Source organism: Marmota marmota, unplaced genomic scaffold, assembly GCF_001458135.2.
Source record: "Marmota marmota marmota unplaced genomic scaffold, marMar, whole genome shotgun sequence".
Classification (NCBI taxonomy): domain Eukaryota; kingdom Metazoa; phylum Chordata; class Mammalia; order Rodentia; family Sciuridae; genus Marmota; species Marmota marmota.
The window spans coordinates 17,400,322-17,422,841 of NW_026000082.1; the positions used below are offsets into that span (position 1 = coordinate 17,400,322).

A 22,520-nucleotide genomic window follows, 5' to 3' on the forward strand; every position below is an offset into this window, starting at 1 on the left:
CATTGGAAACTCTACAAGGTCCTCTCTCTGAACTGTTATATAGAGCCCTTTCTTCGTTCTTCATCCCCACAGACTTTCCTTTCACTTCTCACCCAGAGGGAAATGCTTGCTCTTGCCTCAGGGACTCTTGAGCAAGGCTTTCAGGGAAGTCTGACACCCTGGTTTGGCTCCCCAGTCAGGCTGGATTGACATGAATCTTTATAAGCTGATCTGCAATGAGCCTTCTTCTGGGCTCCCATTGCTGCCAAATGGGTCACATCAATCACTGTTCAAACTTCCTTCTGACGACGTGAGGATAAGGGCCTAGTTATTTATGACAACCTCCTGAGGACTCCCCTCTGCCAACGGAATTCCACAGGAGGAGAGAAGGTCATTAAACCAACCACCTGCAAGATCCCATTCTTTAAGTGTATGTTGATGCCAGAAAAGGGATCTGCATAGAGGGGGAGAGGGACCAAGATAGGGAAATAAAGCAGCAGATAAGCTTATACATTGACACTTAGAGCCAGGACAAAAGTCACTTTACCCATTTTGTAACAATGGCCCTTAGATTCAGAGAGAGAATGTGGCCAGGGTTGCACACATCCATGGAGGGGCAGAACTGAAACTTGATGTGTACTGCCCCACCTCTCAACCAGCGGCCCTTTCTGCAGCCATTCTCAATTCTCATAGGAAATTTTTGAGTAGCTGAGAGAGTTGCCAGAACCCCACCCACTTTCAGTGTTAAAACTTCTTGCAAACTTTTTCCTTTTCCTTTCTTAGAAGAACCAAGTTGTGATTAGGATGAACTTTTATTTTCTGGAATGGGGTACCTCAAAGTCTTACTCTGGTTGGAAGGGGAGGGATCACTTTTCAGAATGTAGGAATAGAGGGCAGAGAAACCCTCACAAGTCCTGTGAGGTCAAAGTTATTAACTGTGTAGAACAGTGAACAGAGGAAAGAGGGAAAGCGCTTTGTCCTATTCCGTAATTGAGTCCATGGCTGATTAAATCTGAATCTTTGAAGAAATAAAAGAGAATATAGAAGCCAAAATTGTACCTTTATAGATTATAATTAGAGGCAAATGGGTCTTGTGGCAGAGACTGGAGAGATGCCCATCCTCTAACCATCGGCTAGACTCTATCTCCCAACCTTACTCCCTAGTTCTAGCCAGTTAGATGTGGACCAAAATGCTATATACACCAATTCTCTGAAAACCGGTAACATCCTAATGAATTTCATTCTCTATTCCTTTCTTTTACTTCATTTGCTGATTGAATGACCCAGAAGACCCAAAAATAAGATTTTTTCAACCTCAGCACTATTGGCAGGTTGGGACAGACAATTCTTTGTTGGAGGCTGACACACACATTGTAGGATGTTTAATAGCATTCCTGCTCTCTATTAGACACTAATAGCATCCTCACTCCTCACAGCAGAGACAACCAAAATATGTCCAGACACTTCCAAATGTCCCCGGGAAGGCAGAGTCATCCCTGATTGAGAAATACTGTTGTAGAAGATTCCAAAGCCACACACAGAAGGAACCTGAATCCTGAATGAATGCATGGATTAGAGTACTCTTCACACATTTGGTAGTGATTTGTGCAAGAAATTAATTTTTATTGTATTTTGAGAGCTATTTGTAAAAGTTAGTATGTGTTGACTGACACAGCATGCCTAGGTCTTCCCCCACAAGTAGACAGTCTTAACCAACTAAGCAGAGCAGCTCTATACCAGGCTCACCTTTATCTACAAGGACAAGAGCCAGGAGTTACAGTAGAACGTGTGCTTCCTGTTGGCAGATAGCTCTTAAGGTGAAGAAAGAGAGCTAGTTCTATACACTAAGAAATTCCACCCAAACTTACCAATCAGGTAAGTTGCTTCTCATCTATGGTGACCTAGAAATCTTAAATGCACTTCTTAGAAATCCCTTCCTCATGCAGTCAGGGGTATTCCAGATCCCAGTGTTCTTTCCCTATGCCAGAAGATTTGTCTCAGTATAGGAAATGGCCTGTCTTCTTCTCAGCAGACAGTATGGCCTGCTTTTCCTCTTTCCTCTGCTGTATCTTGTTTTGTAATTAAAGTCAAGACTCAGTCTTTGGCCAAGGTCAAGGGTTGGCCTGTGACTACATGGAAGCCTTGCTTTGTGACCAAAGTCCAGGTTCAGCACATGAAGGACAGGACTTGGTCCATGACAGAAAAGCAGAATCGGGCTCCAATAAGGATAAAACCCTCTGCCTCACTGTGAATTTTGTGCAGAGCTCTCATCACATAATCCATTTCCTTTCTTTATTGTCCTTTATATTTCCATTTAAGTGATATACTAACTGCTTCCCATAAAGCTGTCAAGAGAATGAAATGAGAGACCTCAGTCGAGGAGAGGCAGACCAGTGGAAGGGAAATAACTGGCTAAAAGTCAAGCATCATGGATCTCTGTCCAGATCTGATCTGTCACTAACTGATTGTTTCAAACTGGACAAATCACTTTCCTTCTCCAGACTTCCATTTCCTCAACATAAAGTAGTGTTTTGATTTCAACGTGTACCCCAAAGTCCACGTATTGGAAATGTAATCCCCAATGCAACCATGTTGGAAGGTGGGCCTCATAAGAGGTGCCTAGGTCATGAAGTCTCTGCTCTGATGAATAAATTAATGCCCATATCATGAGAGTGAGTTAGTTATCATGAGAGTTGGTTTGTTACAAAAGTGTTTTCAGCTCTTGCCTTCTTACACTCGCCCTCTCTTGGCCATCTGCCACCTCCATGGGATTATGCAGCACAAAGGCCTTTGCCAGATGTCAGCATCATGCTTTTGGATTTCTCAGACTCCAGAACCATATAAGCAAATAAATTTCTGTTCATTTGAAATTATCTAGTCTCAGGTATTTTGTTACAGCAGCAGAAACAGACGAAGATAAGTAGAAACACTAGGTTGGACATCTCTTGTCACTGAATGTTAACTGCATTGAGAAGTATTAAGCCAAGATCCTCTTTATACATCTATTGCAAAAAGCAACCACGTGCTGCTGCTTTCCTTCCCTCATTTCTTGCTATGTCCAGTTAGAGCTTTGGATGTTAAAATATACCATGAAAGTTGCAATTACCTCCAACAGATCTTCTTGAACCCAGACTCTCCCCAAACCCTAACCTATTCCACTATAAGAAGACTGAAATACATACATTTACAGGCCCCTTAAGTTATGATATCTTAGAATTCTCTGATATTATAATTCTGATAATCTATGTTTTTAAGATTCCAGATATAATTCTATATTGAATCTCCCTGATAACCTAAAATTCCAGGGGCCTTAAATTAAATTCTAAAGCCATTGGAGTCCAGAATTCTAAGTCTGACTTGAATTAAGGTTACATAATAGTGATAATTCAAATTTTCACTGTCTTCTGCCCCAAGATCCCGAATTCCCAACAGGTATCTTTGACTTCTCTTGAACACATCTGGCCAGCTAGAGGGCAGCACTTTCTGCTCCTCTCTGCAGTTTCTGCCCTTCCCTTCTCCTGCCAGGTCTACTGTCCACTGCCAAGCACCACTTGGCCACTCCCCATCCCCACCAAATAACTAGACATGTTCAGCCTTCTCTGAACCTCAATAGTAGACAGAGACCTAGACTCAAGCCAAACTCCTCATTTCCTGATATCCTCATTTCATATCTTAGTACTCCTTGCAAAGTTTCAGATTGTTTAGAATTCCAAGTTTCTCACAGTCTACAATCTGAATATTCTTGGACTTTAATCATGTAGGCTTCTGAGATCTTTAGATTCTGAAATACTGTGATTCTAAGATAGTGGGAGATGCCAGAGTATCTGCTACCAGGTCTTGAAGGTTCTAGAATGTAGGAAGCTGGAGGCTGGTTGTGAGCAAGGCTGCAGGAGGGACTATATGGAAGGAGCATTGTGGACCCAGGATGGACAAAGTGCAATCAAGCTTTTTTGTATATGCCCAGAGCGTTCACACCCAGTGGTTTTCCCAGACCCTTGGCAAGTGAAGACCAATTTAACAGTCTCCAATCAAAAATGTGTTATTGATTTTACAAGTAACTATAAATAGCAAACTAAAACTGAGAGTTTATGCCAATGAGGTAGCTCCAAGTTATTAAAGCTGTCCATGGTTGTACATTTGGGCACTTCTCTTGGGCTGAGGGTGGACCCGGAACCTCTTGCAGGCCTGATTCTAGCAACACACATCCCAGAGTTTGGAGTTCTGGAGGCTTGACCCTTCCCAACTTGGCAACAGACACCTCTGGCTGTGGTGAGTGGTGAGAAGGCACAGTAGACTTCAGAGCAGGGGAAGTGATTTAGGCCTGTGTCAGGAAACGGGGGCCCAGCCCAAATCTCAGATTTCATAAGAAGCCCAGAAGGCTGGCAGAAATTCTGAGCCCAACACATCCCAGAGCCAGGAGCACCATGTGTAGCCAGAAGCAGCAAAGTCCCAGCCTGAAGGAAATTGAGGGCAGAAAGAGAAGGGCTGGGCCTTCAACAAAAATGTCTCCAATAAACTCTCTGGTGCTATAGAGAAGTTTTGACATGTACCTTTATCAGCCAATCAGCTGACTTTATTAAATCCCTACTAAGTGACAGTCAACATAGAGTACAGCAAGATTTCCTTCTTGAAGATCTCACCCAAGCGACTGCCTCAAATACAGCCATCATCAGCCTGGTCTTCAAGTCTTTGACAACCTGACTGGCATCCCTCTCCAATCTCACATTCCAGCTCTTTCCTTTGGGAGCCCCCCTGGCTCCCCTAGTATCCCATATCTCCCCAGCACATTCCTCTCTGTTCCCTTAACTGGAATGTCCAGTCTTACTTGTGGTGGTCACACACTCAACCTTCGAGCAGAGGTCAAATGTCTCCAAATTCTTCTCCAAACCTCCAGATGCTGGAGATGTATTTCTTTTTTCTACTTAACACACCAACTTAGAGTCTTCTATTGAAATGTCAATCTCCCTTTTCCTAAATCTGCATGCGTAGCCCCTCACTCGGGGCCTAGAACAGTATTTCATTTAGGATATCTGCAGACATCATGGAGTGGGAAGCAAGTCTGAATAAAGTAGAAAGATCTGTTCAGCTCAGTGAAAGCAAGGTAACATCTAAAACAGCAGCAGGAGAAAAGCTGAAGTGAGATGTGAGAAGAGACGGTGATGGGCTTTGTCCCGCTGGTTTCTCCCTCACTCACAGGTGACCGTAGGCCGATTATTCAACCTCATTTTCCTCCTCTGTGAAATGAAGATGGCTGTGAGGGGTAACCACATTCACACCCGTGAAATACTTAGCACGGTGCCTAGCACACAATATACATTTGAAAGATAATGACAGTTGTGATTAAGATAGATATTAAAAAGAGTAGTGAGGGTCTCAACAGCATCACTGTGCAGGTATGAGGAAGGCAGTCTTGCTATCCAGATTGAGTTAGGCAACATAGGTTGGCTTCAAGTAGACATTGAGGCTTCCCCATTCACACCAATATTACTCCATCCTGACACCTACATAGATAAAGGTCAAGTGCACTGTTGAGCCCCAGAAAGTGGGGAAGAGTTCTCAGAGAGCTGGAGAAAAGTTGGGGCTGTCCATCCAGTCTGTTTGGGATTTAATTCCTTCTCGGTCTGAGTCCTGAGTGTCTGTCTCTGTGTCTATCTATCTGCCTCTTTATCTCTGGACCTGAGCAGAAAGATTTCATTCCCTTAGCTCTCCTTTTCTTATATTTGTCTTTTTGTTAATTCTCCATCTCGCTCTTCTGTCTTGATGACATGGCTAACAGCAGAGTGTAGGGCAAAGGACATCACATGGGGCAGGGGAAGGCCTGGTTCCAGACCAGGATCTGCTGTGACTTCTGGTGTGATTCTGGTGTCACTTACCCCTCATGAATCTATGTCCCTTCCTCTTAACAGTGAAGACATGAGCCTGTGTTTTGCTCGTCAGCCCTTCTGATTCTGTACAACTCAGTGGAAATGTTCTCTCCTTCGTATGCAGAGAACTTGGATCCATTCATCCCTCAGTCACTCTTCACTGAGCAGAGATCAGATGTTAGGCATTTTATACTAGAACCGAGGATCCATCTGGGGGGCAACAAGCCCAAGTGGCGACCTCCAAGGAGCTCACATTCAAGAGAGTCTTAAGGAGGATTAGATGACAAATCCATGACTTCCCAGTCACAGATGGCTGAAGGGAGGAGAAAGCCCTGTGTACTGAATGCCTCACAGGGCCAGACAGTGTACTAGACACAGTGGCCTACATCCTCCTGACTGGTCCTGTCAATCAACTTATGAAGAAGTATCATTGTTTCCATTAAGAAGAGGAAAATGAGGCTCATAGCCATTTGAACCTGGTCATTATCACCCAGCTAGATGTGATAGAAATGAGTCTTATGCCATGCCCAGTGTCCTCATCACATGAGCACACTCCCCATTTTCTCTTGACTCTGAATCTAGAGGTTCAGGTAAACCAAGAGAACAAATTCCAGACCCCACTTTTTCTGGAAGAGCCTCCACGGCAATACCTCTGGCCTTGGCTCAGATTCTTGGGGCATATGTGCTTCAATTTATTCCAGCTCCCTCCTTCTGTCCCACCGGCTCTGCAGGGAGAGCGGTGAGATTTGTAGCTGGATTCTGCCCTTCTGACCCACAGTCCTATAAAATAACAAGCAGGAAAGAAAGGGGGGCACAAAACTAAAAACTAAACACTGATGGAGATTAGAAATGACTAGGGAGTCTTGGGGATTTATGTCTCATGAAGTGAGATGGCCAAGGAGGCCAGACAGGGAGCAGCAGCCCTGACGCCTCTGCCTTATGGATAATTTATTCCAGAGCGTAGAGGCCTCTGTTTGAGACTCACACACAGGCCAGGGTGGTTCCCTGGGTCCCCCATCCCAGTGTCTGAGGAGAACCAGGCTGAGTCACAAGTTTTGTTTTCCCAGACCAAACCCACACGTTTGACACTTCGACACTCCTTCCCACATCCTTGATCCCGTGGAGATTCATCTTACACTCCCCGTGAGGCTGGCAGGATGGGGACCCTCATTCTTGCTGGTCAGATGAGAAAAACTGAGGCTGACAGAAGGTGACTCATGCTGGATTGCCCGGGGAATCGAGACTCTGAAGTGTGGCTGACTGATGTTATTGCCCCCACAGATGCCTATTTCTCTCCTCATCCTCCTTCCTGGGCTCCTAACCAGCCCCCAAATTCATGTTGTTCAGCCAAGGTATGAATCCAACAAACCTTCAATATTTACTAAGAACTACTGCAAACAAAGAGAACCAAATAAAGACAGATGAGTCAACAAATGAACATTTTTTAAAAAATGTGTTATTGGTGCTGACAAGGGGTCATGTCAATCAAGGGTCTCTCTCCAATACAATAATCAGCAAGATTTTAAAAAGCAGGGGGAAAAAATTAAATAAAAGCTTTGGAAAAATACTAGGAGGGGAACTCATGATGTGGTCAAGCACAAGACAGACTATTTGCTAGGTTCTTCCAAAGCCATTCACCAGGCATGGTGAAGGCTTTTGCCCTAAATGACATCCCATTGAAATAGGTGTGGATAGGAACAGGCTTGAAGATTAATAAGTAGCTGACAGTCACACCCGAATTTGACACAGAAGTTCAAGCTGTCTGTGTGGTAGGCACTCAACTATCAGGCTATCCACCAACCACAGAGGGAAAACCTCAGTCTTTATGGTAAGATAAGAAAAACTCGGGTTTTAGAATCCTATTAATGCAATCTTCAATTCCAACTAGTTGTATGCTTACAGTTACTTGCTTAGCCTCAGACTAGTTTCCTCATCCATTAAATGAAGATAGTAATATCTACCTCGAAGGTTTGCCTTGGGGAGAAAAACAGCACACAAAGCCAATCTCAAAATTTAACTACATTAGTCCAGATATCATGTGAGGTCCCCAGATAATGGATAACACACCCCAAGTGCAATGCAAGACCACCCTGTGAGGACGGCAAAGGTGGTGCTAAAAACTGCTCTCGTGGTTCCTTGCTGACCACCCACCTCCGGCATATTAAAGAGGTGGGAGAGGCCAAGGACCGAGTGGGGGATTAGATATGGGATTTCTGGAAAGAGCTGTAAGTACATGGTGCCTCTCTATCCACTTCCTCCCTTAACTCAAGCCTGGGAAAAGTGGCGGTAATGGAATCGTTGGATAGCTTGATGTTTTCCCTGTATTTGGGAGATATGATGGACTGGAATCTGACTCCCACTGCTAAATATAAAGGGTTAGAGGGGAGCTGGCCAGCTGTTCTAGCAGCAGAGTAAAGGGAGGTTGCTGCAAAGGGGAAACCTGCATCCTCAGAGTTGATCAAGGCAGAAAATGCAGAAGCATTTTTTGGAAACCAGATCTGGACCCCACAAAGAAGAAAATGGCCTAGGCCATGCCTGTCCCAAGACAATCTAGAGGGACCAAAGACCCCAGCACTCAGTAGAACAAGGTTGGTGGTATTAGCCAATGTCTGGGGGCTAGGAAAGAGTCTGATAAAGCCAGGGAGAATAGAAATGCTTTTACCCCTCTGAAGGGATCACCTGCATGGGCCAAGGGCAGGGCGTGAAGTTCTCTGAAACACCCATAAAAACACCCAACGAAGGAAAAGTTAAATGCCTGCCAAACTCAGAGAGAACCTGAACCTTCAAGTCTACCTTAGTCTAGTAGGAACTCTCCTGCCCCTTCCCCATCTCTGACAATGGAGAAATAAAAAAAAATGATTATCAAATATAGGAGAATTAGATGCTTTTGATAGAAAAAGAAAGGAGACACTGATCCTCTTTCTTACTGCAGGAGACTGGCCAGCAGTTCCAAGCAGATAGTGAGGAAAAATACTGCCTTTAAATGAAGTTTGAAGTTTATTACCACTATTATGGCTAATGGTAGTGATATACTCTGACTGCGTCCCCCAAAAGCGAGTGTTGGAAACTTAGCTTGTAATACCACAGTGTCAGGAGGTAGGACCTAATAAGAGATGATTAGTTCTTGAGGTCTCCACCTCATGAACGGATTAATATGGATTGTAAAATGTCTTGGGGCTATGCGTTCAATCTCCTGCCCTCTCTTTGCACTTCTGCCATGCAAGGATGCAGAAAGAAGACTGTCACCAGATGCCATCCCCTTGATCTTAAATGTCCCAGCTTCTAGAACCATGAGCAATAAATTTCTGTTCTTTATAAATGACTCAGTCTCAGACATTCTGTAATAGCAGCAGAAAATGAACTCACAATAATAGTAGGATCCTAGACAAGATGTTAATTATTGAGGAGAAACAATGTTTTATGATTTTTTTAATGAATAGGGAATTTCATGATGCAAGGGAAAACAGAAGAGTTGTGGAACAAGAACCCAGTTTTTACCGAAGAGAGTCAGCCCTGCAGAGTGATGGATGGATGGAAGGTGTTTCTTGATTATATCCCCATGCTTCTAATGTATTCAATGTAACAGTTACCTTAAATTTCATGAGTCATCCCTTGTACACAACTAGGCATGAGAGCATCTCAATTAACCATTGCTGCTCTGGGCTTGGATGATCAGTGGTGGGCGGGGCCAATCAGCTAAGGTATCTTTGAGCAGCTACTGTATATCTGATCTATGTTCCTGTCCAGAGGCAGAAACAGGAAAAGATCCAGTTTTAACCCTTGACCAACACACAGTCTACAGGTTTGGATAGCCCCTTGGAGATATTCTGATAGATGACAAAGACCTAGAGAAGAGCAATTTCCATTATAGAGCCAGAAATGGAGCCTGGCTCTCTTTATTGCCTCTTCTGTGTCTCATTATCCCTCATAAGCTTCTCCTAGAAATGTAGGACAGAGTAGAATCAAATGCTAGGTTAGCTAATCTGATGCTATCTACTGTTCATTGATCTCCCTGTTTCCTTACATATGCTAATCTTAATCTAACAATAGCTTGCCAATACAGGGTTATAAATTGTTGTTTTTTTTTTTTTTTTTTTTTTTGCAGATGAGAAAACCGAGACCTGTGACCTGTGACTTGGGTGACTTGCCTATAGTCATATGATCATTATCGGGCAGAAATGAGATTCAAACCAGTCTGACTCCAAAGATAGTGGTCTTTTTTTCACTACTCTACCATCTCTCCCAAAACCTGCTAGAGCCAGGAAGAGTGCCACTATCACATCTTCAGTCCCAGAGGGAGTCCCTACCCTTGCCACAGTGCTATCTTTGTGGGAAAGAACCAGTTAGACTGACCCACACACTAGCCAGCCATCCCAAAGCCCTGGCAACCAGCATAGGCTTGCATGTTACAGATTCCTTCCAGGAAACAAAAAAGTGACGCAACTTTTTAAAATCATAAAACAGTGCAAATAATTTTTTAATTAGTTGGCAAATTATATGGCCAGAGGGGCCTTAATCTGTTCTCTGAAGTAGATATATTAACTCTATTAAGTTTTTTTTTTTTTCCTTTTGCAAGTTAAGCTGGTTCTTTGTGAAGGTGGGTGTGTGCGAACGAGTGAAGTTCTCATTTCATTTGGCAGGAATCTTGGCTGGGGTTTCCAAAGAAAAGTTACTTTTAGATTTTCCTTCTGACGGTGAACTTGGCTTCCCTCACTCCCTCTTGAAACCCTACTCTTTGCAGGCGGAAACAGGGGACTAAAAAAAAAAAAAGATAAAGAAAGAAATAAATTAGAGGGAGAAAACAACTGAAGAATAAATAATCATCTTAAAACAGTCACTGGGAGAGGCAAAGGAGAGAGTGGGGAGGGAAGGGGAGAGAGGGTTCTGCTTAGGCAACTCACTTGCTCGCTGGTTTTGTGACCTTGGACAGATGGCCTAAGCTCCCCAGGTCCCTGTTACCCTGGCTGCAACATGAGAGGACAGCTAACCACTGCTAGGAGTCTCCATTCAGGCCAGCTGAGAAGACCAAGTGGAATATCATGTAATAAAGTGATTTGACTTTTACAGAGCACTGTCCGAATATAAAGCTGTGGAGTTATCCCCAACACCTGGACCAAGGTCTGTGAGTGTCCCTGAGCCAAACCTGACAAGGGGACCTTCAGGGTGGCATTGGGAAAAGACTTCCCTTAGCTCTCAGCTCTTGAAGGAGATCTGAGACACCGGGATGTGGGTGGGAATCAGAGTGTTGGGCATATCTAATGTGTGTCGGCGCATCCACACCCTTGAGTGTGTGCAGCTCATAGTTGCATATTATGGATATAACATGTATAAATGCCTGCATCATTGGGAGGAGGGAGAGCATTCATTATTCATTCCACAAATGTGTTCTGAGGACTTTTTCTGCTCTGGATGCTAGGGATTCAGTGGAATAAAACAGGCTTTGTTTTCATATATATGTGAGGATGTTTAGAAAAGAGAAAAGCATGAGTCCTTATGAAGCAATATTTGCACGTGTACATAAGAATGTGTGCATGAAAATACTTGTTTGAACATACAGGAAGTATGTACTTGTGCAAAATTTGCATATGAGTGCTTGGGTATCTGCATATTTGTGTATATGTGTGAATGTGATGAGAGAGAAAAAGAGAAAGAATTCCCAGTCACCCAGGAGGGCATCAAATTTTGTTAAAATGCCTGAGAGCTGAAAGGCCCTGCCTTAATCTAGTTGTGCTGCTATAAGAAAATGCCACAGACTGGTAATTTATAAAGAAGAAAATTTTGTTTCTTATGGTTCTGGAAGCTGGAGAGTAAAACATGAAGCCAACACTGGAGTCTAGTGAGGGCTGCTCTCTGCTTCCAAGATGGCACCTTGTTGTTGTGTTTTCACGTGGCAGAAGGCAGGACAAGACAGCGGTCCCTTCCACCTTGAGCCCTTTTATGAGGGCACTAATCCTCTTCATGAGGACAGACCTCTCCTGACTTAATCACTCACTTCCCAAAGCCCACACCTCTTAACACTATTACATTGAAAATTAAGTCCAACATGAACTTTTGTTTTGTCTTGTGTGGGGGATTGAACCCAGGGCCTTGCATGAGCTAGGCAAGCACTCTACCACTGAGCTACACCCCCAACCCTCAAGAGGAATTTTGGAGGAAATGCCATCATTCAGACCACAGCAGGCCCTGAGAGATCATCTAGTTCAATCCTAGACATCCCAGATAGGGAACCCAAAGCCCAGAGAAAGGGCCAGAAGATGACCCAACAGACAAAGGACTCCCATATAACTATTCATCAGCTGATTGGAACCCAGGGAACTTCTTCTGATGCACATGCAAATGCAAACGTACATGTAAATTAAGGGGCTTCAGGGAAGAATCTAGAAGATAGAGTGGGAAGGCTGGCCTGGCTGAACTCTGGAACCTCCTGAAGACCACCACAACAGGAGGATTTGAATAGGAGAGTGGAGGGGTCAGCTTTTTGTTTATGTGTGTCCTTTTGTGGTGGGGAAAATCAACTGGAGCAAGAGATACTGCAGGAGAGAGATCTAAGGGGAGGGGGTCCATTTGAGAGGGGGTAAGGCCTGAATTAGGGAGGGGTAAAGAAAGGAAGGGATGGACAGGAGAACTCTTCTACCCTCACATCAGAGTCTTTCACATCTATTAGGATGTAGAGGGTGAATTCACAGTTTTTTAATCCTTTATAAAATGAGAATTTCCCCTAAACCTAGGAATAAGTACAAGCCCGAGAATTGTAACAAGCATCCCATTAAAACCTCACAACAGCCTGTGAAGTGGACAATATTTTCCCCCTGTTAGTGATGAGGGTGGCTTCCACTGTGGCACAGAGTGGGAGGTAACTTCCCAAAGACACACAGCCTGACTCAGACAGATCTAAGATAAGTCCTAGATCTCATTTCCTTCAAGCTGAATAATAAGTCAGTGATCACTTATTGATTATCTAGGTTTTGCCAGGAACCGTGATTCCCACTTTATGCATGTTACTTTGTTTCAGTCTTTCAGTGATCATTTCTCCATTCCTCAGATGAGAAAAATGAGATTTGGCTAAGCGTACACAGCTGGTTCAATTTGTACCTGAATCCGGTTCATCTGATTTCAATGCCCATACTCTTTCCATGATTCTGTTTCCTTCCAAATCAGGAGAAATGAGTTTACAACACAGCCTAGGAGGAAATGAATTTAGGAGCTCCCATCCCTGGAGAGTGTACAACACTTACAGGCTGGTTCAAAAAGATTTTGTCAAATGCCTAGGTGACAAGCCCATGGTGGGAATTAAAGGGTCCCGTTCCTAATCCTCAAAAGCCACATAAAGGACGTCAGATTGGGCCTCTTTCAGGAAACAAGGCTGGAAGTCAAGACACATCAGACACCCTATCATCGCCATTGTGAGGCTCAGACAGGACCCCATTGGTACTGGTCCTCTGAGCTCCAGCCCTCTGGGTCCAGTGCTTTTCCTTCAGTTCCAGACTTGTTCCCCTTATGCTGGACAAAGGCAGGTACTAAGGCCTTCATACTTCACCACCAGCCTCAGTCAGATGCTCTGGGTGAGGTGTCAGAATGAACGGGGTTGACACCACTACCCTCTGAGCTTTTAGCTCCAAGATTGGCCACTTTGATAGCCTGAGGCCATGCCAGCTCCAATGATATTCTTCTCTTCCCCAGCAGCTTATCTGCCAAGACCCAAACATGCCTTTGATCAAGTTTACCCAATTTACCATACTTGAGCTCATTTCTTCTGACTTGTGGGTCCCAGAGTCTCTACCTTCATCCCACCCTAATCCCTGAAACTAATTCCTGGCCCCACTTGAAAGGCCTTTCAGACTGAGTAACAGTAATCATCTACCCCAAATGCGTTGACATCAAGACCCCACGGGCAATTCTTTCCTGACCAGGAATTGCCATCAGAGAGTCCCATAAGGACTCTGTTCACTGCCTCATCAAGGTCTCTCTAAAGTCCACTCCAAAAAACACAGTCATCCGAGAACACACCCAAGAAAGTGGTCAGGAAGCAACCAGTCTTCTGAATTATTTACTGTCCTATGGAAGCCAGCCAGCAGATGCCGGCCATGCAGATTCTGGGAAAATATTTATGTGGGTCCTGATGGATGTTTGGCCAGGAAAGAGTGCTTGCTGTCATCTTTTCTTCCTGCTGATAAGGCAGAGCTACACATGTCAGACAGCTCTTAGAAGTGCCCAGCAGCTGAGGCCTGGCATCCGATCAGAGCCGGGTACATGGCTGCCGCCTTCGGTTCCAGTCCTGTCTCTGCTACCAGCTGGTTCTACCCCTCCCAGGGTCTCAGCTTCTCCATCTGTACCATCACAGAATAGACTGGATGACTTTAAGGTTTCTGTGATCTTATGATATTGTGATTCAGACAGTCAAATGCATTTTCCAGATCTGCCATCACGATGCCATTGGTTCATCACAGAGTTATTTTTCTTGGCATTCTGGAAACGTTCCTGAAATTCCAGCATCCTAGGATTTCTCTTTCCACTGATTCAGTTTCTGTAACCAGATGGGAGAAATCCATCTGAGGGAGAAAAAGTCTGTGCTTAAAATAAAAGGGCAATATAGAATAGGGAAAATTGAGTTCAAGCAGTGTTTATCATGCACCAAATATTTGCAAAGCTTGATGCTGAGTCTAAAGGGGATAGAGAAGAGCCTCGTGTCCTGTCCTCTAAGAGCTCACAATGAGGCAGTGTTGAGGGTGGCCCACAAGGCTCCCCTTATTCCCAAATTGTTTCTTGTGTTTACTCCTTCTTGTAAACCCCAGCAGCTCTTCCTACCACCCTCCTCAACTCTGAAGAAGAAATTCTGTCCTTGTCCATGATCATCCTGGGCTCCTTTCTGAAACAAGTTTGGGCTGCCCCAGCTCCTCAGCTTCTATAGACAGATCCTTCTCCATTTTGGAGTTTATAGCTAGTCCCTTTGAAGACCCACCTGAAATTACACTCATGGATATGGACATAGGACGAAGGTGCCAAAACTCCCCCAGAGTCCTGCTGTATATTGTCTCAGGGATTTCTGACACCTTCTCAAAAGCTGAGGGTCACCTCAGGACCTCTGCCTACCTCAGTTCCCCTGAGCAGGGAGCTCCCCTGGCCTCCATCTCTCCTAAGACCTGATCTTCTCTAGGAAGCTTCCATATATCAATTTGAAGGGGTGATCTTGTTGTGGTGTCCACAGAGAAATCGGAATTTGAGAGTCTTCTGGGCTGGTGAGTCCATTCAATGGATATTTCCCCAAGAAAGGAAGAAGAATAAGTCTGATTAAGCCAGGCATCCTCTCAGTTAATCCAGTCTGAAGAAATATTCTGTGGACAACCTTCTTCTCCATTCAATAGATACTCAACACCTATTCTGGGCTGAACACTGTACAAGGCACCATTGAGGCATTATATAAAGATAGACAAAGCCCTGCCCTCTCCACCTGCCCCAGGTGCCTGGGATCCTCAAACCATGGCCTAGAACCTGACCAGCCAGGCTGATGGCCCCTTCCATCTTGTTTCCTCATCACAGCATTCTCCCAGTCACCTGCCTCCCCCATGGAATCATGGCATCACAGGAGATCAGAGCCAGAAGGGCCCTTAGGAACCAGACAAGGTATGGAATCAATGAGAATGGAGTTGTGAGATATAGGTAAAGCATGGCCTCCATTGAAGGCCCCACCTGGAATGCCATGCCCTGCATGGTCAAACCACATGGCCAGAGATCACAGCTTGAAAAACTCTGATAGTACCATCGTGTCTTTTTATAGCCAGGATATAGAATTATATTCAGATTGGTTTAATTCTAGAGTAAATTTGTCCAGCACCTAGGTACTCAGTTGTTAAAAAAAAAAAAAAAAAAGTCATGTCAAGGAACCAATGACTGATATTGTTATATTGTTGTTGTGATTAGCTATAACAAGTAATCATCTAGTTCCTCCACCACCACCAGGGAAGTTACATTTTAATATTCCTTTTTCATCCAAGAAGAAAAATAGCTTAAACGCCAATGATATGCTATTGTTCTAGGGTAATAAAAACCATGGCATTCCATGAGAACCAGAAGAAGCAACACCTGATTTCACCAGTGGGTTGTAGTAGGGAATTGGGAAGGCTTCTCAGGAGATGGACTTGAAAGACAGGTGGAAATGCACCCTAAGTAAAGGGAGCGGAGCCCCAGTGTGCCAAGCTAATGGGGCTATCAAAGTCAACTTGTGTGTGTGAAAGGCAGTTGATGGGTGGGGAGAAGCAGGAGATGCAGCTGAGAAAGGAGGGGACGCTACAGAGTGAAGGGCCTTGAGCATGAGGAAAGGGGTCCTTACTTTCTACTTCAGGCCCAGGGATCATCAAAGTTTGCCAACAGAGAGGCAACACCTTACCCAAGATGACTCTGAGCATAAAGAAATGACTGTATCCCAGGGACTCCTTGTGATGTTAGGAATGACAATAACTCCTCCCATATGACCGTCCTTCTTATTAATTTCAAAATAAAAATCCTTCAGGCAAATTAATCTATTCCTAAACATCAGTCTGGTGAGCTAGATAACCTTATCCCTCTTTTACAGAAGAGGAAGGCAAGGCTCAAACTCACATATATCTGTCCACTCCACGCCCAGGGCTGTTCCTCAAGAACACCTCTCCAGAGACTGAGCATCCAGTGCACAGTGGAGCCTGGATTCCTGCCGTGGCTGGGAGTCTGGACCAGCTACTCTCTGAGTCTCATCTAACATTGAGAATGTAAACTTCTGCAAGTCAGCGGCAGGGCTAATGGTGGGAGCCGTGGGTGGTCAGGAATGTTTCAGGACTTCCTGGGCCCAGTGTTCCAGGTCAGAGTGCCTGGATTAATGATCCATCTCCAGGCAGAGTGAGCCAAGGCCCTGACGCCAGGCACTGGGCATCGATTAGACTTTACACTCTGAGTTTGCTTTCATCTAAGGCTCTCCAGGTGGGCTGCAACCTAATAATTAACATTCTCTGAGCCCCACAATATAAGTGAGCTGGAAGAGGGGAGAGTCTCTGATGGTAGGAGAGGAGCCCCCCAAAGCTTAGCCGTGGCCTGGGCAGACAAGGCTGTTGTCCACCAACATGCTTGTGCTGCCTGGAGTTTGTAGTGAGTGGATCTGAGTCTTTATCTTTGAGATTCAAAACATTTCTATGGAGAAGTAGCACAAGGATTATTACCCTCAATGAACGAGATGGGGAAACTAACATCTGGAGCAGGGCAGAGGACTATCCAAGGGCAGAAGGCAGGGATAGAACAGCCCTCCACATCCTCCCAGTGCAGACAGCTGTGCCGACACTCCTTGAGGTGAAAGGACATAGTGGTGTGATCTGATTTTTATTTGACAAGAGAAATCATTACAGAGGTGATCTGCTATTCACACAATGGTTTAACAAATGCTTACTGAATACATACTAGTATGTTCCAGCTGCTGTGCTCTGTGCTGGGGGATAGCCAAACAAGGTCCCTGACACCATGAGATTATAGTCAGGGAGGAAGGGAATGTGGTAGGGGAGAGATGGATAAGCGAATGCTCTGTTCAGTGAGATGTCATTGCGCTTTAAACAGTGATCATGGACAGTGTGTCTGATAGCAAGTGAATTTAATTGTGCCGAGTACTTTGGGCACAGGGTGTCAAGGAGGAAATGAGTAAGTCTATTTAGAGGAGAAAGATACTGGTGGGAGTGGGGATGTGACTGGAAAAGTCTTCACAGGGAAGATGTCTTCAAGATGGAAATTTAAAAGAAGGATGGGAATACATCTGACAAGTGGGAGGTGGAGAGTAGGATGGGATAGTCCAAGGAAAATGCTGATGTAAGCAAAGAGAGAAAGGAATGGAGGCCCAAGGTTAACTGAAAGCCATTGAACGGGCTGCAGAGTAGGATATGAAGACCGTGGAAGATGAGGCTGAAGAAATGAGCCAGGAACAGAACACAAAGCACCCCCAAGCCAGAGTGAGGATCCTGAACTTTATCCTGAAGCAATCCAGTCAACATTGCACTGTAGGAAGCTCCCTCCTGCTGTCACTGAAATAGGGAGATGCTGAAGCAGACTCCATGTGGGAGGTAAAAACTGGCAATGACCTGCTTTGATCGATTTTAGCCACAAGACACACACACACACACACACACACACACACACACACACACAAAATTCATCTGTTCTGGAAAAGTCCATGTCTTAGGAATTTCCCTATTATAAGAAAGTGGCTCTCAACTTATGCCACGTTCCTTGGATCTGGACCCATTCCACCTTCCTCAGGTTTGAGAAGAAATCACAGTATTCTTATCTCTTTTAAAAATATATATATATTTATTTTTTAGTTGTAGGTGGACATCATACCTTTACTTTATTTTTATGTGGTGCTGGGGATCGAACTCAGTGCCCCATGCATGCCAAGTGAGCGTGCTACCTCTGAGCCACAACCTCAGCCCTTCTTATCTCTCTTTATATTATAGAATTTCTCCTGCCACTTCGTCTGCTTCTGCAGGAATGTATTTCCCTACAGTAGGCTTCCCGCTGCCATCAGCACATGGTGGCAAAGCCCCACACCTTCAAGCCTTCTATCTCAAAACTCAAATGACTCCATATTATACGACCTGCCCTTTTATTTTTTCTGTGAACTGGGAATTGAACCCAAGGTCACCCTACCACGGAGTCACATCCTTTATCCTTTTTATGTTTTAATTGAGGCAATGTCTTGTTAAATTGCCCAGGTTGGCCTCAAACTTGTGATCTGATTCTCTTGTTTCAGCCTCCCAAAGCAGTGGGATTATATGCATATGCCATTGGGCCCAGCAAAAGAAAGGTTACCCAAGAGGAGAGCAGAGCTGCCCTTTGCATTCAAAATCAGGTATGGATTAACTGAGCATCTGCTATGTTTCAAGCATTGCAAGGTCTTGTGGATTTGGCCTCTACCTTTACTTCATTAACCACTGGTTCAAGTCCAAAGTCTTGGCCCAGCATTTCAGAACATTAGATGGACCTCAGCCAACCTCCATGACCTTCTATTCTTTTCTCCCTCAACACTGTATTTGTCACATTTAGACATTTGTTGTTCCCTAAAATTCAAAATAGAAGTATCTTTTTATTAAAATGCCAGTACATATACATTCTAATTCACACAATACCAAAAGTAGAATAGGAAGTAAAATTTCTCCTCCATCCCTCCCTCCCATTACCCTTCAAACCCCATTCCCCAGAAATGAGCATTATTAACATTTGGGTAAATATCTTTTCAGATTCCTTAAAAAGCTTTCTCTGTCTTCACACAGCACCTTTTACAAACTCTTACCTATCCTTCAAGATTCATTATGGTGCTGGACGTTTTCTGTGTTTCTACAGAGGCTGATCCTTACAGAAACTTAGCATTTGCCACTCTGTATTGAAATCACCTATTATCACATGCCGTGCCTCCATCAGGCTGTGTGTCAGACTGTGACCTAAGAAGATAATCTCTGTGAAGACAAGGCGGCAACAGCCTTGGTCACAGCTATTCATAGTGCCTAGCATGCAATAGAGACCCTCAGTAAGTATCTATGGACTGCATGGATGGATGGATGGATGGATGGTGGCACTCCTGTGGAATTTTCAGCAGGATATACAAAGGAAACAGTGTTGGCATTGAGTAGTGGGAAGGACCTCAGCAAGGGGTTAAGGACCTGGGCTCCTGTGCTGGCTCTACCTCCTACTTGCTGTGTTGCCTCATGCAAGTTACTCACCCTCTCGAACATTCCATTTCTCTACCTGCAACTGAATAGTGGGACTGGGTAGTTCCCTAAAACCCTCCCCAGCGGATGCTCCAGAATGCTTAGCTGGCCTTGGCCCAGCACCCCTATTTCACACCTCTGTAATTACCCACCTGCATGCCTTTTATTATAGAGATTGGGGAGGGGGCGGGGCTCATTAAATAAAGGGCAAAAGGAAATTGCTGGCTTGCCAAAATGACATTGCTGGCATTAACTAGATTAACTTCTGAAATGAAAAGCCCACAAAAGCAAAACCAAAACAGAGAAGGAGCCATACCTTCCGCTGGTGGCTTCAAGATGGCCTGCTTCAGCCTGCCTGACCTCCAACCCAATCCATCCTCACTGGGGAGGTCATGAAAACCACTCTCCTTCCTCCCCAGGACTTCAGCTCAGCTCAATCTCAAGAAAATGGTCCTGACTCTGGCCCAGAGATCAGGACCTAGGAATGGCTCATAGAGCTTCCAGTCTGTAAGAGAGATGGGCAGGATAATAGACAACATGCAGAGCTATGGAAGCTGTTACAGGGAAGCCAAGGACTGGCTGTCCTCTGGGTCTAGAGATCCAGGGCAGTGGGCCCTGGCTTGAGTGATGAGCTTTTCTCTAGACAAAGTTCTGGGCAGGGCACTCCAGGCATAGGGGAAGAAGAGGAAGACCTGAGATATGACAGGGGACAGCAAGTCCAGGCAACCATGGTCAGTCCCACGTGGTTAGAGCAGGAAAGGGCTAACTCTATCCCATTTGTGTGACTCCTCCTGGCTGTGGCCCTTGAGGCAAAGGGTACAACATTGCATCAGCCTAGAAGGAGAATTGAACCACTGCATGTCCACCCCAAGCCAGGGATGCCAACCCAGAAGAGCATCCATTAGGCAGCAGCAGGAGGGAATTGCTGCTGTTGCCAGCGGATGCTGACACAAAACAGAGGCAGGAGACTGTGACGGACTCCACCAGAGACACTTGCTCAGCTCACAATGTTTGCAATCATGAGAAGAGGCAGGAAACTGGAGGCGGATTCAGCTTTGCTCAAGGTTCCAACTGACTTCAGAAGCAGAAAAGAGGTAACCCCGTGGCCTGGCTAACTACCCATCTCATGGAGAGAGAATCCATCCTTGTAAGAATCCAGAATCAGAGAGCAAAATTCTCCACCCCGTGTAAACCAGGGATCTCCTCTACCTCCCCACACAGGGCAGGCTACACCCCTGAGAAGGAAGAAAAATGGGGGAAGAAGCCCTCTCTAGTTCATGCCTCTGTAGGAGATCAGATAATTTACTTACACTTTCTCATTTCACCCTCAGAAGTATCTAGAGAGAGAGCTTATTATCTCCACTTGGTAGAATAAGAAACTATGGCTCAGAGAAGCATTTCCAAGTCCTCAAAGCTAGTGACCCTCAGAACTAGACTTTGCCCCAAGGTCTCCCCAGCTCCAAATCTGTGTCTTCGCCACACACATCCCTGCCATCCCCAATTCTGGCACACAGGACACATAAACATCTGGTTTGTCATCAGCTTGCTAACCTTCAACTAAAAATCCTAACTCTGATCATGAGTCTGATCTTCTGGACACCAGAGCTGTCAGATCAAGAGCCCAAGGAGTATTCTAAACACAATTTATATTGCTAGCTCCCTTGACCAGGGGCATTTTTAATGTCCTTCTTTGGAAGAGTAGCAATTCTAATGACACAATTCCAAGCAGAGGAAAGAAGAGATGCCTTGAGATAGAAGGCCATTCCTGCACCCTGTAAGCCTTGCCCATCTGCATATGAGGCACACCTGAACCTGGAGGCCACCTACACTTGCATGGGTCAGCCCTGGTCAGGATCACTAATGCCAGACGGGTGACCAAGTATTAATCATTGCCAAAGGAACAGTTAAACTGAAAACCAGTTCATTAAAAATTAAGCTTCATCTCTATAGCCCTCAGGGACAGGGAGCTTTGGGTAGAGAGCCAGGTCCTGCTCTGAGAGGTCACAGGCTATGAAAGAAATCTTCCCAGAGAGCCTGAAGTAAGGAGCCAAGTGACCTGGGTTCCAGTCCTGGCTCCGCTCTCAACCCACTGGGTGACCTTAGGCTGGGCAATTTCCCACCTGAGCTCCTACTTTCCCTAAGATAGTTGGAGAAATCTCCACCGGGCTTGTTGCAGTGCTCTAGCATACATTGCCCTGAGAGGAGTCTGTGCGTGTTTACCTTTCTAAATCCAGAGTCACACTGAAGCCCCAAGCTGTCCAGCGCAAGTTTTGCTTACTGTTCACAATCTTTGGGGTAATGAAAAGTTGGCAGCAAATCACAACTCTACCCCGAGACTGGAGTGCAAGGACTCAGACCTTTCCTCCTTGCTTCCCATATGAGACAGATAGTATTGCTGACCCCAGACATGTCCTCTTTGCTCTCTGAGAAGTAGCAAAAGACAAATCAGGAGCAAGGTCCTCTGAGCTCCTTCATCCACAAGAATCAAAATTGTTCTATTCCTGGCACCACCCTTTGGATCATTCCATCCCAATGGGATTTGGTAAACTGAAGCTTTGCAAACCTAGTGAAGATATGAAACATTCACAAGTTTTGATCCAATACCAAGGCAATGATGCAATACATAATGAACCAATCTATGAATGGAGAGCGAATCGTCCTGTAACCCCTGACACGCACTGTGAATGTCAGTGCTCTGGGGGTGAGCCCAAATGGAAATGTCACCACATGCATCCTGGTTTGCAACCAGCAATTTCTATTAAGGTGGGATAGCTGAAGACAACAGTGGTTAATAACGATAAGTTTTAAAATATTGAGGCAGTAAGGTGAGGGAGGGAGGGAGGCATTTGAAATTGGCAACTGAATCTCGCCTCTCTCTCTCTCTTTTTTTTTTTTTTTTGTTTGTTTTCTGTTATTCTTTAAGCAAGCTCTTCATGAAATGAATCTAATCCATTAACGAATC

General features: G+C 44.9%; 1 long non-coding RNA gene across 4 annotated transcripts in view; it reads right to left on the reverse strand.

Moving 5' to 3' along the window:
* Positions 1-16,686, reverse strand: part of LOC125620395 — a 44,686-nt gene extending 28,000 nt beyond the window's left edge. Inside the window, exons 1-3 of one of the 4 annotated variants that reach the window (XR_007352025.1) lie at positions 16,440-16,646; positions 14,934-15,076; positions 12,512-14,392 (exon numbers count right to left, since the gene is read on the reverse strand). This is a non-coding gene — a long non-coding RNA (uncharacterized LOC125620395). Of the gene's footprint in view, positions 1-12,511; positions 14,393-14,933; positions 15,077-16,439 lie in introns of those variants that run through there. The other 3 variants (XR_007352027.1, XR_007352028.1, XR_007352026.1) reach the window with 3 other exon arrangements.
* Positions 16,687-22,520: the final 5,834 nt, after the last annotated feature.